Source organism: Thunnus thynnus, chromosome 13, assembly GCF_963924715.1.
Source record: "Thunnus thynnus chromosome 13, fThuThy2.1, whole genome shotgun sequence".
Classification (NCBI taxonomy): Eukaryota; Metazoa; Chordata; class Actinopteri; order Scombriformes; family Scombridae; genus Thunnus; species Thunnus thynnus.
In genome coordinates, this window is record NC_089529.1 from 18,312,609 (window position 1) to 18,333,223 (window position 20,615).

Below are 20,615 nucleotides of genomic sequence, written 5' to 3' on the forward strand. Positions count from 1 at the left end.
CCCATCTTTGGAAACAAAAACACAAGTAAATCTGTTTGGAGTTTTCATGTTAAGATCTTGAAGTAGTATAATAAACAATAAAAAATATACAGTAAAGTGTCCAATGTGAAAAAAGACAGTTGAGGTTAAATGTGGCCATCCGTTTTGGTCCTAAAATAGCCATTTTTCTGCACTTAACTGGAGCATATACTGCCAGCTGAAGACTGTCATGTTAAGTGAGACAATGCTGCTCATTCAAGATTTCCATCTGTATTGCAATAGACCTCTAAAAGCCTTAATATATAATCTAATTCACAACCAAAATATTAATTTACAAGTTAAATTAAAAACTAAAAAATGATGCACAAACGTTGAATATTCAAGGTCAAAGATTTTGTGTGATGAGTGGCTTCATTGTAATGCTGCTTGGTATTCAAGAGGAAGCCTAAAATGTTCTCATCAACTTTCAGTGATGCATTATAAAACAAGTGAAAAAGAAGCTCAGAGCCGATCCGAAATTGGACCTTGGTGCAGCCTGATGAAATGGTAAATCTATTGGCTGAGAAGCGAGGAGCAGAGCTGCGCTCAAAGTCTAACTTTTATCTGACACATTAGTGCAGTTTGAGTGAGGGACAGGGGGGCGCACACCAGTATGGATTAGGGGAAGGAGTGAGGGTAAAGGAAAGAGAGATAAAAGATGCAGTGGATGGAGGTGGTGCAATGAGAGTGCGAAGGACACATTAGCACATGAGACACATGATGAACAGAATTTCATGCTCTTGTGCTCCAAATGCTACAATATTAGAGTTATGTATTTCCCTAAATGTTGAAAAAATACTAAGATTGTCGGAAAAAAAGATTGTTATCTCTAACACAATGAGAATATTCTGGTTCTTTTGTGAGAAAAGGCCACAATCAGAAGTTTCAAATAACTGCTGGCTTTGCACCAGACAGGACAAATCCTGTTTGTTATTTACACATTTAAATTTTTCATCTTATCAAATTTTTGATGTGAAGGTGTTGAATATTATTCTCAATATTATATCTTAAATTAAAAAAAATAACTTGGTGGTGGTGTGGTGTGGGCGTGCACACACTACTACTGATACAAGGAAAAAGGGGATTATAGTATAAAAATGTAGAACAGAGACAGATTCCAACTGTACAACTTCAGCAACATTTTAATCCTATAATACCAAAATATCTGAATTTGAGATGCAGAGAAAGATTTTGTGTGAGACACTTTGTCCAAAAAAGACAAGCTGAATTGGCTTATAGTTTAAAACATCTGCAGTTATGATAATTGCATAGATTGAACTTCCTCTGTTCGATCTAGCTGTCTATATTGTTGTTGATGCTGCTTTATCCTGTGCATGTGTCTTTAGTTTCAGTGGGGACTATGCTGGTATGTGCAAGTAAATTATTACCTTCAGTGTAGATGGCTCATTAAAGAACACCTAAAGTGAAAGTCTCAGTTGTCCATTCCTCAGCGAGGGGTAATTTGCAGAAGATGAGTCTACCACTCTCCATGTCAATAGGAAGCTAATTGTTGTTTGTTTGCTTTCTTTTTTTCAGGGATTTGAAGACTTCCCTCCAGCAGGGCACTGGCGGCGGTGGTGAGATGGGGGGAGGGAGGGACAAAGAAAGATACACAACCAGCAAGACAGAGAGAGACAGAGGGAGAGACAGAGAAAGGGCAAGCAAGATTGTGAGATAGTCATTATTGCCTACACTAATGAGAAATTAATTACACCACAGCTGGCTGTGCAGACTGTATTACTAGAGGCTGAATGTAGGGGGCAGCATGCAGCATCAGTAAGGCTTAGAGGTATCTGGGGATTTGTGGACCACATTCAGAAACTGTGGATGAGAATCAACAGCTGATGGCAAAATAGATTTTTTGTGATATTATAAAGCCTTTTAGAATAAAGTGTGAAATCACAGAAAAAAACCTCAGGAATATAAAGTAAACAAACCTGAATTGAGAGTACCACAATGTTGAAACAGGGTTTTTTATGCTGCTAAGCTCTTACAGACTCATAGTCGCCTCTTCGTCATTACAGCTGGGCTAAAGTGCAGTAATGCATATAGATGTGCATGTTTGACATTTAATATGGATGCATATTCTGGGATTGAAAATACATCTGCAAAGCTAATACGAACTGCCAGTATTTCTGCATACTGAGGCATCATTACCCAGGCAGATTCAGCTTTGAGCTTGTCATTTCAGGCTCTCCATATCTTCAATATCCATTCAAATCTGACATGAAATAAACGAACGGGCATTTTGTTTCTTTGTTGAGAGTTGATAAAGACAGTGTGGTTACACAAAATAACACAGATACAAGCATACACAGGTAAGGAGACACAGACTCATATGAAAGACCAACACAAACTCACACCACATATACACAAAGACACATAGGAAGGAGGTGCAGCACACACACATACACCACCTGGAACAGATACAATGTCCGATAAAGCTTTCTGATCATGACTTTGGCTGTGGACAATAACTTTTGGGTTAATTCCAAGTCAAAAACAAAATTAATTCTAAATTCTAAAAATGAAAAGATTTTTTTGCACAGGACAACCATAATATAGTGTATTTGGATGCTGAACTGCATCTGTTGTAGACAATGTATAAGAACTGCACCACTCAAAAACTTGAAAATTGTAAAAATTTGATTTGAGGAATTCAGCAAGACTAAGAATTGGCTCATAGACAGTAAGTTGTTTCTTGATAGGGCCAAATTAGAACATACTTAATGGGTCAAAACCCAGGTTTGACCAGTAGTGTCCTAGATAGTGAGATTTTCTTCCTGCCAGACCCTCTGGTAGTTACTGTATGTAGGATGTTCATCAGATAGTAATCTGGGTGTAGAGAGCATGGTATTAAGGACTGTGGGGAAAGTGAACAACAGAACCAGATTTTTGACTAGAAAAGCTAATTTAATCAATTAATGAGGACTGTTGGACAATTCACTTGTCTTGAGTTATTTTACTCTGACTATCTGATCTGTTTATGGTTTTAAGGTCTCAGGAAACACTTAAAGTCAAACTACAGATCTTTCAGAACATGTTAGTCAGGTTGTGTTGGGCTTGAACCCAAGGGCGCATATTGGCAAACAGCAGTTCAAGCAGCTCAGATAGTTACTCTTGAGTGACAGAGCTGTAAAACTACAACTCAGTGTGGTTCCCAATATTTATAACAACAGATCATTTGAGTATATCTCAAAGACTACTTTTGTAGAGTTGTAGAGGAATTTATGTCCAGCAGACTGTGGTTGCCGAGATTAAATACCAACAAGTTTATCTGTTCCTTTACATTTTGTGGTGCAAGGAATTGGAATAAGTTACCTTGGCAACCACCACAGTTTTAAAAAGAAGATCACACAATGACTTAAAAGGAAAGGGAAAGTGTAAGTGTACCATCTTAGATGAAGGTTTTATTTTATTGTTGGGATGTCTGACTTGAAGTAATTCTATTGATGATGATTGTGCTAGTTGTGTTAGTTGTGTTAGTTTTGCTGTTGTATGATTTCATCCAGTCACCTAGACTCCTGCATGTTTGCTATCTTTACTTCAAGGACAGCAATTGAGATGAAAGATACATCCTGCAGATGAGCTGGGATGCATCATCAGTGATGGAACCTGGGGTCATTGGGTGTTTCAGGTCTTTTAACATCAGACAGCCTCACCCAGGTGACCCAGCCGGGGTCTTGTATCCCAGCAGCATTCGCCAACGGATCTGCCCTCCCAATCCAAAGCCACCTAGTGGCTCTCTCTGCAGCTTCAGTAGCAGATCTGATGGCCTTCCTCTTTGCCTCTCCAGTGATTCCCAGTAGCATAAATGCTTTGCAGAGTGAATGCCTTGCAAACCTTGGCAGCCCAACTCCACAGGCTCACAGTGAGTTCACCAGTCTTGCCCTCTGCACTCTTCCACAAGCTACGAGTACTTGGTGTGTGTCCTCTCATTGGCCTCATTCATACACTCTTCCCAGGGCACTGTGAGTTCCAGCATGATCACCATGATGGACTCTGAAATAATGATCATGTCTGGTCGAAGCCATTTTGATGTTATCTGGACTGGGAACTTCAGCTGTTTGCCCAGGTCAACTCTCAGTTGCCAGTCGGTTGCAGTAGTGAGGAGACCAGGCTTTGCTCTGGGTTGTAGGTGGGGCTTCTCTCTGGCTCTGAGGAACATGATGTTCTTTGGCTGGTGGTGGCACTTGCTGGTGTTGATGACCTTGAATACAATCAGTTACTGCCTTAAGCACTTGGTCATGGCGCCAGTGATAGCGCCCATCTCCAAGTGCTTTTGGGCAGCTGCTATGACGGTGTTCCAAGGATTCCAGAACAATGAGGGCAGGAAGCAGTCTCACTTTTGCTCCAGACGTGAAGGTTTGCTGGACTTGGTAGGGCATTGTACACAGCTTGGACTATGAACCCGATGTGATGAAAGTCTGCTTGATAGATGTTGGACCAGGTGATCTTTCATTGCAGGGCACTTTCCAATTTAGTCCTTTGTTGTCCCGTCCCCACCATCCTGCTGTCTCGGCAGATGCCACTTTTTGATCATTGGATTCTCTGTACTGGAGAGCTTCCATGAACTCTTCAGTGAAGCCACTGATCAAGCGCTGCAGGATGTTACTGGTGCCATACAGAGCAGCACTGCTCAGACCGTGTGTAGGCCTTGCCATGTTCGCAAGTAGCTGCTGATCTTCCTCCCCAGGGACCCAACTGTTGTCATGGGCACTGCATACAACAGCAGAGGCCACAAGATCCAGGGTAGTATGGAGTGCTGGTAAATCCAGGTGTTGAACCTCCCCGGCAAGCCTGTTTGTCCACCTTAGTAGTCAGTCTTGGACTTTATTATGTTATCCTTCTGTGTAGTTGTGTGTAATTTGATGTCCTCCTTCTAATTATGTTAAATAAACTAAACTAAACTGAAAGACTCTTTCTGTCTCACCCACTGCTAAAGTGCTTATCTACATGCAGTGTGTACTGGCAGCATTGTAGCCTTGCAGCTAGAAACACCAGACCTAGCAGCAGCAACATGTATATGTGATGCCCTTGAGCAAGACACTGCACACAAGCTACCCTGTAAATAAGAGCATTAGAAAACTGATAAAATGCATGTGTCTGTTTGCACAGATGCATCTGTGCAATTATTTCCATGCCGCTGGTCAGTGGGCAAGAAGGGCCCCGGTAGACTTGATATTCAATTACACGATGGAGTATTTGTGAGGCGAGACCGATGGCGCTGTAAAACTGCTGCATGCTCTGAAGGTATGCGCCATGGTTAATTTAGCTTTCATAATGAGATGGCCGAGAGGAGGAGGAGACTGTGGGGGCAATGCATTATAGTTGGCGGAAGCAGTGTAATATTGCAGATGTAACTTAAACACATGAGCGACACAATAAGACAGAGGAAACACTTATATTTGCAGCAAATATACTAAATATCTTAAGTAAACTTGTTTGATTAAAAATGTCTGAGCAGGGGGAAATATAAATACAAAGAATTAGAAATAAAAATAAAAGTACACAAAGCAGAAGAGAGAAGAGGAAAAAAGTTATGGTAGATGAGGTCAGGTTAGATAGATAAGAAAGGGCCGCAAGCACTGTGTTTGTGCTCTTCCACCCTTCTATTATAGGAGGGAGGAACAGATCAGTACCTGTGGAATCAAGCCATTTGTAAAATACACACACATGTGCACACAACAACCTCTAAAGTAACAATATTGATCGCAATAAGCCACTCCCACTCACTCCATTGAACATATTGTAGGCTGTCTATGGTTCCTGAAGCAAAGAGCAAGAGGGAGGCACTCATGACACACCTACTGTATATAAATCTAAAGACAATGGTACAACAATTAGGCTTTGAGGGGAGAGAGAGAGACAGAAAGTTGTTGAATATGCTTTAAGTTATTTCCTCAAGATTTTGCTAATGTTCTTTTAACATAAATGGACAACATCTTAATAATAAGAATGTTTTCTGAGTTAATGTCCTTGTAAAGTCCTTCATACCAACCTAAGGGTAAGCTGAATATTTTTTGGAAAACTGAAACATTTGCACTGTAATTTACATATATGCAATAGCAAATGATAAGCAAATGTCTGTACTTTACCTTGCAGCTATGGGTAGACTAAATACCCATAATTCCTGAACTGGCCAGAAACAGAGAAGACAGGCCAGTAGACTTTCTGTAGGCATTGCAAAAATGTCTGAGAGGATTTGGAGAGCAGCCACACTATATATTCTATGACAAAATACTTTGGTGGTTGAATACTTTGGTTCTCTGTCTCTATGAGAGACAGAGAACCAAAGTACTGTTGTTTCCAACAGCATTCATCAATCTGAATATAACAGTGACTTGTTTCATACAGGTAATTGTCCCCTGCTGTGACACTCTCTACACCACTGCAAGGGCTTTCAGGGCTGGAGCTATAGCTGGTTGTCTAGCTAACAAGAATGATCCAATTGCCTGAGTTTCTCTCCCTCTCTCTCTCTCTCTCTCTCTCTCTCTCTCTCTCTCTCTCTCTCTCTCTCTCTCTCTCTCTCTCTCTCTCTCTCTATATATATATATATATATATATCTCACACACACACAGTACAGTAATGCACACATGCATACTTTAAATGATTCATGTTTAAAATGGATGCACTGTAAAATCAAATGCATATACAGGAAGTGCACAGACATTTACTTACACACATATGCACACATTTCTAGGCATGCCTGCACATATTAGACTTTTGTAGCCTATATAGTTTTAACAAAAAAAACATCTTATTATATTTACTATATTTACAGCCTTTTTTTCAAGGTACTGCGATGACTAACTTGAAACATGGAACCCTGATGGGAAAGCAGGAGTGATGACTCAAGCCAAATACCGTCGACAAGTATATCCAAATATGCAGACTTGACCTTTTCTACGTTTTCTGGATATTAATGGGAGGGCCTAAGATTCAAACTAATATCTTCGTCTGGCCAGGAGTCCTGTTTCTATGCAAATAAGTCAAAGCTAATCTTATTTAGCTTGTGTTATTATTATGATGCATGAACACCTGTAAAACTAAACAACTTTTTACATTATCTAGAGGTGTGCCTGTTGTCTTGCATGTGTGTTGTGGCAAAATATGATCTGAGTGCGCGAGCTGTTAGCATCCATGACCAGAATAAATCAATGATCCTGAGACTATCATTGCAAGAAAAATGACAGTATTTGTTGTTTGTTCAGATGCCTAAAATGACAATGTTTACATTACCTCTAGTGGCTCTGTGAATTACCGAATGACTCATGACTAAGAGGGAAAACTAATATCTAACAGCTTTGCAAGACACTGACAAACAGTGGCATCCTACTGATAGGGATATCAGACCAAAAAACACTTGTATGTGTTGTGTTGGAGGGCAATGACAAGTGGATTAATTATGGTTTAATTTTGAGGACTTGGTAGCCCTACCATGGCTAGTTTAAATCTTATGATGTGTCTGTTGGTTACTTGACATTAGTTAATGAGTAATCTTTTTTTTTTTTTCAATGGAGTTTCATGCTAATCCAAGATCTAAAAAATGGAAAATCAGGATGACAAATAGATAGATAGATAGATAGATAGATAGATAGATAGATAGATAGATAGTGACACATCCCTTATTTTTTAGAAATTTCTCCTAACATAACCACTTAGGAGCTATTTTTATCTTTGGGATTTTTTGTGACTATGGAACCTGATATAACCACACACTTCATACTCTACAACACGTGTGGTGCATGAATTTAGAGCAGCCAGTCACCAAAATACAAAATGGTGTGGGTGACCGCACCCAAAAAAATGTGAGGCTGAAAATTCCTGAGTGTCAGGTTTGATATGAGTTATATAATTTCCATTTTCCCCGAAACATTTAGCCTAATAAATAATTTCCAGTGTTCAAAAGACACCCAAACCATATTCTGGGTTATTAAATAATTAATTCACAGTTAGAATATCTATAAATACAGACAAATAATTAATATATAATATAAACGCACTCTGCCAGTAGAAGTCGTTCATGTGCCTCTGAGCAGGACACAGTACACAGAATGCAGGTTTTTATTCATGTGCAGGTGTTTGACAAACAGGTAACAGGCTACAGAGAGAAAACAGCTGTTCTTGCGGTGATAACTGTGCACCTTTATTAGTATTAGCACAGAGCACATGTGTGCAGACACAAACTCCATCAAAAGTTTCTACAGCTGTTAAAGCTGACTGACAACTGATCCAGCTGTGATCAGCTGCTGCCGTCATCAGAAACAGATGTCGCTTCACATGACGCTTCTGACGAAAAGATGTCTCATTTCTCTAAAAACATATTTCCTTGTTTCCTCTCTCCTCACATGGTCTCCACGCATCCTCAGTGGAGAGATGCAAGGAAAGGATGCAAGTGAGGGAAACATGGGCGCAATTAAGAGACTTGAGATGTACTCTCTCTCTCTTACAGACATTGCATCATATCCGAGGCTACAGTATGAATGAAAGCTTGTGGATTGACAGAATGTTGGCTGGCCCTTCAGACACAATTATCTCACAGTTGACTGAGCCAGGTGTGTGCAATCAATGAGTCTAATTAGGAGGTTGTTTACCAAACTGCTGATATGCACTGGCCTTTTCACATTGTTTTTCTGGGGCAGGGCGGACTCATATGGGGATACAGACTGCATAATTTCACCTCGAAATGAAGCACATAGCTACAGCCAGCATCACACATACAGGACACACACAGTGCACACACATTTGAATGTACACTTACAAACACAGGGTATCAGATATAGTGTAGACCTGGCTGCTAAGTTTTTGTTGATCTATTTGAAGTCAAATTGTGGCCATGAGAGACTCTCTGTAAAGAGAGACACAAACCTGCAATTCCTATGGTTCCATCTGGCTGGGTCTTTAGGGACTGAATAATATGTCCTGATGCGATGAATTTGGACACAAACTCACACAGTACATTTTCCAAAAATGTTTTTCATTTTGAAAAATGCACTCACCCTGAACATTTAAAACTCCACCTGGCACTCACTTAAGGCTTATTTATAGTAGGTCGCTCAATACTTTTGAGAAGTGTTGCTCGACAGAAATTAAAGAGTCACACAACGTTTTCAATTTCTGCTTCAGCGAAAGGTTAAACTAATTAAAAAAGCTCACAAGTTATCTAAAGTTGCAGACCAAAATATCAATAAGGAAGTTCAGTGAAAACTACAATCTCCATGGCAACATTAGTAATACTACCCAATCACATTGTGCAACAAATATGACTGTGTCCGTGACGTAATGAAATTCTCCAGGTGCGCAACTTAAATGGAAAGTGTCGAGTGACACTTTTTTCTGTTGAAAATACATTATTTCTGTCAAGCGACACTTATCAAAAGTGTCAAGTGATCTACCATAAATTACCCTTTTAAATTACCCTTGGATGTACAAGAACTCATACATACTCAGCGGCTAAGGATGCTAAAGAAAGCAATAAACTGAATAGTCTTGACTTTTGGGTTAAATGAATGAATTGCATTAAAACCTTGTCAACTGGACAATTTCTACACTATAGGGCTTTTCACACTGCATATTCTTAGCCCACGGCTAAGAGTTGACCGTGAGATAATTTAGCCCCTTTTCACACACACATTGTTAACCTAAGCCCAGGACTATACAATTCCCACTGCACTTCTACTAGGCCTGGATTAAATATCCACTGGAACACACAACTTATGTTTACATTGTAGAATGACATGTGACTACTCCATTGTTTACTTTAGCCCTGTTTCACACTGGCACCTTGTAGCCCCATGTTTAGTCAATTTGCAGGGGATAACCCTGCAAACTTGGACTAACCCTGTTCTGGAGCAGGGCCAGAAAGCCCTAGACAAAGTCAGGGTTAGCCCACTTTGGAATGTACCAGGATTGTGCCAGTGTGACAGCTACCTTAGCCTGGGACTTAGAGGGCTCTAAGAATGATTTTAGCCCTGGGGTAAGTGCAGCGTGAAAATCACTTATACATCTCTAGCTATGATATGTTTATGTACATTCATTGTGTAAATAAGACAAAGAACAACCATTTTGATCATATTTGTGCTCTCCCAGTGGTTAACATTGTCACCTCACATTAAAAGGGTCCCAAATTCAATCATGACCCAGCTTCCTGGGGTTCCTATGGGTTTGCTCCAGTTTGTTCATGCAATGTGCATCCAAAATCACACCTCTGGGTCCAAGTTGAGCTTAGTATAACAATATGTTGGTGTCAGTGCATTCAGTTTTGTCTTAGTTTAAGGGTTGAAAATATGATTGTAATCGCAAGTTGTGTCTGGAAGGTTCAATTAAGGAGGCAGTGGTTGGAGGTGAGGAAGATGAAATAGGTGAGGGCAATACAGACCGCAAAAGAGAGAGAAATAAAAGAATCAGAAAGATCGTGACTGTATCCACTTACTGTGGATTTATTTAACAAGGGAAAGAGAGAAAAAAGAGAGGAAAGAGGGGTGAAGGAGAGGAATGCCTATTCCCCTGGGTCTGAACAAAAGCCTACACTCGTTTTCATCATGGTGAAAGATGGAGGTAACGCAGAGTAAGTCAAAGGAGCAGTGAAGTCTTTCTGTGCAAGTGTGTGTGTATGTGTATTTATGTGTGTGTCCAGAGAAGAATGTCATGGTTGACCAGGCAGACATTGTGTGGGCTGACACAGCGGGCAGTGAGGGCGCCAGAGCTGGAGAACACATTTAGTCTCAGAAGGCTGCTTCTGTCTCAACCTGCTGCTCAGCTACTCTGAAGATACTGGCCTTTGATTCTTTCTTTCGTTCTTTTCCCTTTTCTCTCTTTTCTTTTTACTCTTCCTATAGCACACTTTCTCTAGCTTTTTTTCTCCTTCTTCTATCTTTCTGTATATTTTTCTGTGTTTTTCTGTATTTATTTTTTCTGTATCTTTTCCCTCTTCCCCTCACTCTTTCAACTTTACTGTCTTACAAACTGTAAATCTATCTCTCTTTTACTCTCTTCCTTTTTCTGTTTGCTTTTCTGTCTTTTGGGTTTAACCTACATCCAGATTCATCGCAGCAACTGTGTGATATGTCACCAACAAAAACAGTGTCGCTAAGTGCTTGCAAGGGCATTGTTAGGCTGCTACATGGTTTCAAGAATGTTAGTAGATACGTTCTCATATGTTCAAGTTGCTAGTATTAGCTAAAGTGTTATGTGCATAGCTATTTGGTTGTGAGGATGTTCACTATGATTATTAGGGTGTTTCTAGGAGGCTTTTGGATTGTGCACAACTTACATTGGTTGACCACTTAGTGCAGCCTGAAACATTTTGTCAATGATGATAATCATTATGATGATCCTAAGTGCTTTGAATTTAGGTGATGCTCAAAGCATGGGTAAAATCTCCACCCAAAGCAGACTGTCTTCAAGCTGCATGTGACTTGAACAGTCTGCATGAGAAATGAACAGCCCTCATCACTCCAGATTTTGAGTCTGCAAGTGTGGGGAGGTCCAGACATTTGAACTCCTGTGTTTGAATGCCTGAGAGAAACAGACAATTGTTTTCTTCTAGTTATTTCTTTATTCTTCATGTTCATAGAATTCAGTGATATGCAGTTTGGTTTTTGCATAGTTTTTGCATCCATACCAATAAAATCTATTTAATTTGACAGAGAGATACACTGAAAGACATTTGAATGTTCAGTACAACAGCGAGAGACTTTGCTGCATTGTAATCTTTCAGTATCATGTTCGCTGCTGAGCAAACAGAATTAATATATACTCTAAGTAATTGAAGAATCACTTAATTGGTGTTAGTAGCAGTAGAAGTGGTCACAGAAGGGGGGGGAGAGAGAGCTGCCTGTATATTTGGGGCTCCAGCTGAGTGTCAGTCTGTGTGCCTATAATTAAAACTGCTGAGTCACATTTTGTAACTTCAGTTTTGTTCTAAATGCAAGAAATGCAGTCGTAGCTCAAAATATATAACTTGCATCACCTAGATTCATTTTTTAAACATTTGGACATTATGTTTGAACATTTCACAATTGCAACATTTACTGTCTATTGCAGTATTTTGTTATTATGTATTATGTGTCAGTTACACTGGGAGAGAATGGCACACAGATAGTCACGTTGATTTTGACAAAAAAGTGGCATATTTATAATCACAATATGAAAAAGAAGAGGATAATAGTCATGCACTTTTCCACTATTGATGTTCTGAAATTGAAGTAGGTTCATTTCAATACACATAAAACTATTTCTCTTTTTGTTTTGTCTCTGTGAATATATTGCAGTTTTTCATTTTGGGAAAGTAAATGATGGAGTCTAATCTGACATTTCTCTGTAGGTTTTAGGGATGTGCAGAGGGCCTGGTATTTTTATTTGTATCTGTATTTGTTGAGGCAGAAAAATTATTTGTATCTGTATTTGTATTTGAATAAAAGTGGAAATAAGCTTAAAAGTCCTGTTTTTGTTTTTATTACACTTTTAATTTTAGAAAAAAGTGTTACAATGAGTGTTCATGAATAAACTACCTTACAAAAGAGGTCCCCACACCAGGTCTTGAACTGGAGTCTCCCAAATCATAGACAACTGCGCTGACTACTGAGCTAAAAGTTTACTTATCGCCTCATTGCAGACAGACCTCTTCCTATTTATACACCCATAACACAGAGACAGCACACCGCATAACATGTAGGGAGGAACTTCAAAGGCAATTATTGCTTTGCACTTTTCAGTAATTGCCTATTTTTTACAACCTAACTTCATTGAAAGGAGAAGTGGAACAACAGGTTATGGAGAGTCCCTTGGAAGCACTTTGCATGTGTTAGTAGCTCAGCTTTATCTCTGGGGAAAACCCCCAACAAATAATTTTTTAAATATTTGTATGAAACAAATATTCGTATGAAACCCACTATTTGTGCTTTGCCGAATAATGTATTTGTATTCGGGCACACCCCTAGTAGGTTTACTGTAGTGTTTTACTGTATGTCATGCCACAGGGGAACTTAGACTGTGACTTACTGGTCCATTTTGATGCTCCTTGGCTGTGGGAAGAAAATGCTAATGAACAGCGCAACACTAGCAAGTGCTCTTCCTCTATTTGCAAAAATGATGTGATGTTATTTTCTGCCAGAGGAGTGGATAATGGAATTTGTCTTCCTCACTGATCTCTTTCTGTCTTTCAGTCATATGTCTTTTTTTTCTTCCTGCCTCCTCTTCCTCTCTCACTCCCCTCCTTCTCTCCTTTATTTGTGTTTGTGTGCATACTGTTTTGAGGAGGTTTATTAGCTATCAAGTGTAATTCATACATATTTCCTGCTTCCTAGCAGACCCAGCAACAATTCATTTTAGAATATGAATATATGAGAATGGGGAGAGAATGGGGTCTGTCTGTCACAGAAAGATGTTGAATTCCTCTGGTTTCTGCATTGAGAGAAAATTGGTAATTTCCATCACGACTGATATCAGGTTACAGATTCATGGAACTGAATTATAGAACAGGAATGACAAAGCCACCTGGCATTTATATGCTATGGCGTGCTTTTGTTTGTTAAAGCAGAGTGTGTGTAAAAAAATGGATCCTTTTATTCTGTAAAATCTGTTCTTCCCCAACAAACTGATTGAGTTTCATATAAAATTTAGCCCAACAAACAAGTACTATATTTGAACTACAGAGCCATTGGACATGTGAAACTAGTTTGATTCCCCTTCTGAATGCACACTACAAGTATTAATATGTCATAGCTGTTGGGTTAAAAGCCTTTTAACTGTTCTATTTAATAACACAGACACATAGTATGTATGATAAATGGTTAATAACACACTATAATGTTGTTGTTAGCAGACATAAGTATTAATTTATGTATTTGTCAACAATTATATTATATTAACCATTTATTAAATGTTTATATACTGCTTATACATGCTAAAAGGGAGACTTAAAGTAAATTAATACCATATATATATATACATATATACACATATATATATATATATATATATATATATATATATATATATATATATATATATATAAAAATCTCCCTCTCAACCCCCTCCCATGGGGGGTGGTGGTGTGTCCTCTACCAGAGGCCTGGGAGTTTGAGAGTTCTGCGCAGTATCTTAGCTTTTCCTAAGACTGCACTCTTCAGGACAGAGACCTCAGATGTTGTACCCGGAATCTGCTGGAGCCACTCTCCCAGTTTGTGGGTCCCCAGTGCTCCAATTACCACTGGCACCACTGTTGCCTTTACTCCCCACATCTTTTCTAGCTCCTCTTTCAGCCCTTGGTATTTTGCGATCTTCTCATGTTCCTTCTTCTTGATGTTGCTGTTACTTGGGGTCGCTACGTCTATCACCACTGCCTTCTTCTGTTGTTTGTCGATCAACACGATGTCCATTTGGTTAGCCATCACCAGCTTGTCAGTCTGGATCTCGAAGTCCCACAGGATCTTGGTGCTTCTCAACCACCTTAGGAGGTGTCTTCCATTGTGACCTTGGGACCTCCAACCCATACTCAGTGCAGATGTTCCTGTACACTATGCCGGCCACTTGGTTATGGCGTTCCATGTAAGCTGTTCCTGCCTGCATCTTACACCCTGCTATTATGTGCTGAACTGTCTCAAGAGCATCTTTGCACAGCCTGTACCTGGGGTCCTGTCTGGTGTGGTAGATCCCCGCCTCTACTGATCTTGTACTGAGTGCCTGTCCTTGTGCTGCCATGATTAGTGCTTCTGTGCTGTCCTTAAGTCCAGCCTTTTCCAGCCACTGGTAGGATTTCTTGATATCACTCAATATATATATATATATATATATATATATATATATATATATATATATATATGGTATATACAACAGGATTAGTTATTGGCCAGTGACTGCAGACGCAGTCCCAGTATCTGCAATGACATATCGTACATGGATCCAGCATCTAATGTGAAGTGCAATCGATCATTCTGTCAATCAATTAAAGTAACGTTGCAGCAGCAGTATGTGAAGAATAAATTAAAGAACTTTGAAATATGCTCTGAAGGACCCCAGTGAGGGGGAAAAGTGGAAAAGCCATCATGTAATTAGTCCATTTGAAAAGAATGATAATGAATGGGATTGTCATGTAGGCTGCTCATTTGAGTCCAATAATGGATCATATAATTAGCAAAGGGGTAGAAACACTGTCTTTTTTCTCCACTGTAATTAATCTTTTGGTTGTACAGAGTATCCACAAAAGACCTTAAACCTCATGGACTGGAACTCAGATCTTACTTCTCAGGCACATATAATAAGGCTTGTGGAAACACATTTACAGTAATGGACTTAATGAATTACATAGGCTCATGAATTAAAAAGTAACCCACTAAGTCAGAGTAAATCATTCATTACTTATAGTTATTTTAGTATTTATAGATAACTTGTAATTCATGAGAAGAAAAAATCCAGAGTCCAAATTAAGTTTTGAAAGTTCAAGCTGCCTCATGCTTGTTTGAGTTAAGAGCTTTTCTTGCTGAACTAGAATCATTTGAGGACTGTATGTGATTCAGAAAATCACCCCCCACAGCTGTGTTTCACATCTATGTCTAGTCTATGTCACACTCACATGACCCAATCCCTAAGATTATATAATTGAGTCGTAATGATCTTATATTGAGCCTGCTGAAAGATAAAATGTGCTTGACTAAAATGCTGCCCTGCTGTCATTTATCTTCTGCATCTTCATTGCTGAGTAGACATATTAGATTAACTCTCTGCAGCTAAAGAACCATCAAAGCTCCCTCAGCTTCATAATACTCAAATTAAAGTGTGGATGGTTTATTTTAGGCCAAATGTATTTGGCAGGTTGCAGAGGAATCTTTACTTCACAGAGTACAGATGTGACAGATTTGCATGTGATTAAGAACACAATTATTACAAATCGCAGGTGGCAAGGTAATACCTGTCCAGAACAAATGGGGCTATATATGGGAAATTAGGTACCAGGCATGATTTGAGAGGACAAATGTTAACCCAACAGTTCTCATGAATACAACAGTTAAACGCAATCTTTAATTTAGGCATCTGACAGTTTTTTAAAATCTTTGTCATAACCTGCTCATATAGTCACCGACAAGATCTGACAAATGCTTTCAGAATCTGGACCCAAATTTGAACACAATAGTGAAGACACAGTTTTACTGAAAAGTCAGAAAAGTTGAGGGGCTGGTGCGTAACAGACAATCAGCAGCCTTTAGGGTAAGATGAACTGCAAACATAAGACAGCAGACAGACTGCTGCAGAAGGCTGTGGATGCTGACTGATGGCAAACAAGAGGTAGGGCACGGGAAAGGAATGGCAAGTAACTGCAGAGTGTTCTGTAGCACTGTGGAAGCTGGAGGACCAAGTTAGAATTCATTATAACAGGAGTCACTATAACTTGCTGGAAACTCTAACCTTGTTGCAAAAAAAATGTATGGTTAGGAAATCAGAGCGGCTTAACGAAGAGTGGCTGGAGATGATGCCTTAAATACTCTAGAGCTTTGAGAAACATCTGGAGAGTAATTGAGGGAATGCGGAGCAGGTGAGGCAATTCAGTGTAGATTGACAAATTATCATGCGATGCTACATGACTACCCATGACACAATGGATATTATATCATGCAAGGTAAAAGGGTTTCATCTATGCCAAAAAGCCCTTCACATTGACATTTCTTTGGTTTTCTTCCTAATTTAGCAACTTTTCAACTCAGGAAAATGTATTCCCTCCAACTCAACTGGTCCTCTCAACACATACTGTAAATCTTCTTGATTAGCTGTCTATGATGCAACACTGTCTAGCCTGAGGCACAGTTAACTGGCATCAGTTCAAAACAGATGCTGAGCATCAGATGATGAACATACTGAATTCTGGTAATAAACAAAAAAAGCAGCGTTCAATTGTATTGAGTGGATCTCGTGTACTGCATGTTTAACTTTACTTACTGCTTTCTGCAGTTTTTGCTATAATCTTCCTGTTTTCCTTAAATTTCCAGAAAAAACAAGGATTTCAAAATGATTATGCATATATACACGCACACGCATGCACATATGGACCCCTACACATAGCTGTACTTCACTGACATAAAGGGTTCTGCAACCATGATTTATAGTGGGGAAAGGATATGGAAAGGTGGCCTATCTAACATTTGATGCTTGAAAAATGACTCCAACGTGAGAGATTTGTGTTCACAATATATCACATCATTCCCCACAAAACTCTGATCCTCCACATACGCAACTGCCAGGCGCATTTCTTCCTTAACAAGGAGCACACACACACATACTGTTACATGCTCACACACACATACTTTTGCGCATGCATATACTGATGCACACACAACTCCCCATACACAATCATATGCTGTCACTGCAGCATCAGCTAGCACAAATGTAAATGATAAGGGGTGGGGAAGCACTTGCCTTTATGCTCCTATCATGACAGCACAAGCAGTTAAAACAAATGGTTGGACTGAGCTTTGCATACATATGGAGATCATTTACATATCTAACATGTGTATTTATACAGTGAATAGGCGAAGAGGGAGAGAGCTGCTCCCAAACACAAAACATACTCTCTCTCTTTTTGATGTTTTTCATCCTGCTGCTCACAAAGCCATTTCCCATGTCACTTTTTATAGATGCATCTTTCTTGTTACAGAGCAGCAGTCCCATGATTTAAGAATTACGGCGGCAATACTGCAGAATAAGAAACCAAACCAAGATGTTGTCTGTAGAAGGACAGATGCATTCGTCACTCTGAGACCAGAGTAAAGGGCAGCAATGGGAGTAATTATCTGTAGTAAAAGGCAATGATGTGTGGCTCTGTAGAAGAACCACATAAGAAAAGACACTGTGAGCTCCATGACTTCTTCATCAACTGCATTTAGACTTATATAAGTAGTGGGAAATGTTAGGGAAACTTTTATAAGAAGGCTTGAAAATAATAAATAAAACAAAATAATCAATCAGACCTGAGAGACCTAAATGAATTAGTGAGGGTGGGCTGGGAACATCTGGCAGAAGCCCCTTTCCATGAGGTCTTCAACTCTCATCTCCGAAGGAATTTCTCCTGTATCCCCAGGGAGGTTGGGGACATGGAATCCAAGTGGGCCATGTTCAGGACTCTGTTGTGGAGGTGGCTGCTCAGAGTTGTGGCCGGAAGGTCATCGGTGCCTGTCATGGCAGCAACCCGAGAACAAGCTGAAGAAGGAGGCCTTTCAGGTCTGGCTGGCCCAGGGGTCTCCTGAAGCAGCAGATGGGCACTGAAGGGCCAAAAGGGTGGCAGCTCAGGTGGTTTCTGAAGCAAAAACGCGGGTGTTGGAGGAGTTCAAGGAGGCCATGGAGAAGGACTTTCAGAAGTTCTGGCACACGGTCAGGCGACTCAGGAAGGAGAAGAAGAGCTTAGCCCAGGCTGTTTTCAGCAGGGGTGGAGAACTGCTGACCTTGACTTGGGACATTGTTGGGTGGTGGAAGGAACACTTTGAGGATCTCCCAAACCTGACTGACATGCCCTCTGTGGAGGAGGCAGAGTTGGACAATTTGGGGGAAGCCTCACTCATATCCCTGGCAGAGGTCTTTGAGGTAGTCAGAAAGTTCAGGTGCCAGGTGTGGATGGGATTGGCCCTGAGATGCTGAAGATTCTGGACAGTGCTGGGCTGACATGGCTGACCATGGTGATGGTTCCCATTTTCAAAAAAGGGGACTGGAGGGTATGCTCCAACCATCAGGGGATCACACTACACAGCCTCCTGGGGAAAGCTTATACCAGGGTGCTGGAGAGGAGGCTCAGGCCAATTGTCAAACCTCGGATTCAGGAGGAACAATGCGGATTCCGTCCTGGTCGTGGAACAGTGGACAGGCTCTTCACCCTTGCAAGGATACTTGAGGGGTCATGGGAGTTTGTACATCGAGTCTACATGTGCTTTGTGGACTTGGAGAAGGCTACCATTGTGTCCCTCGGGGCATCCTGTGGGCAAAAGCTGCTGGAGGGAACTATAAATGATAATTTTTTACTGAGGAATGAAGTCTGGTTTTACTGTATGAAGAATTGCGGGTAATGTCACATGTCTTTTGAATAATGTCAGTCATTTCTACATTTTTCACACCTTTTAACCAGAAAATGCATTCTGAACACAAACACAGACTAAATGACATAATTTAGTTTCTTTTAAAAGAAAAGAAAAGTTTTGGTTTAATGTAAACTTTAGATAAATTAAGCAGGATGTAGCATGGGGGCAGTAAGAAACTGAAACAGAAAATTAAAAGAAAAAATTCTTATGTTGTTGTTGGAGTTTATGGGGACTTGAATTATATTGAAATGAAAATTACTTTTTCATTTGTGTTGTTACAGGCTAATTCAGATCAACATTTGTGAAAGTGACTATTGTTTGATGTCCTGCACTGAAAAATGCAGCTCTTATTCACAAAGCACTGAGTCACTGTTGCAGACTAAATCTCTCTTCTTTTAATACTCCCTCGTTGTCCTCTTATCCTGCATCATTCGGAAATGTACTGAACTGAGAAAGTGAGATTTCATCAAAATGCTGCTCCATGCAACTTTCACTCAAAACTAAAATGAGGGGCTATATAGTAAAAGTTATTTGTATTACATGTGGCTGCAACATACCTCTAGTTTACTTTCTTACAATGAACCAATTAAACCAGCTTGGAATCAATAGGATGCATGCTTGTTATTCCTTGACATGCATCTGTGCTTTTTCGATCAGATCAATCAATGTTTCATTCTGTCTTGCACAAATGCATACTTACACACACAATGAATGCTTGTTGCAATGAGAGACAAGGCAGGAAAACATAATGTGAAAGTCACAGAGGGCAAAGGAGAGAAGAGAGAGACAGACAGATGAACGACGACAGGCAAGGAATGAAACAGCAACAGAGGGAAAAGGAAAGAGGAGGTGTGTGTGTGTGTGGGTGGCAGAAATATCCAGTGCAATTAGGTCATTCTGAATAATTGGCTGCCGGAAGCTCTCATTAAAACCATCTCAACTTTGAGGCCTTTGATCAGCCTACGGACTAAATGTAAATAGTTCGCTGACCATATAGAAGGCAGAGGGAAGTTAAGTTCACAAGAGACATAATTTCTACTTAGTGTTCCTGAGCCATATCATTATTGACTAAAGGAGATGAGTGCATCCTGGTCACTACTGTCATCAATTTCATCATGTCAATTGATGGATGCACTGATCCGATACTAATATTGGATATCAGGTCTAATAATGACTCAAATAGCTGGATTGGATATTGGTGACAATGAGGCCGATCTCGGCTGATCCATTATCTAGAAAGGAAGACACACTGGGGTGGCCTGTAGCGCCATTAGATGCTTTTCTCCTCTCGGAGCCGGGTTGCTGCTGTTGTTTCAGCATTGTAAAGCACAAGGCTTAATAGACTGTACAAAGTGTATGCTAACTTATACGCTATCTTTAGTAAATAGCAGCTGTCCCAAGGTGCCTGTGTAGCCTCAATAAGACTGGCTAATGTAACTAATCTTGCTGGGGGAAACCAGTCACGTGTGGTCTAAAATGTAACATCAAAACACCTCTGCTAATTAAATCCAATGTAACATAGAAGTTAAAAAATC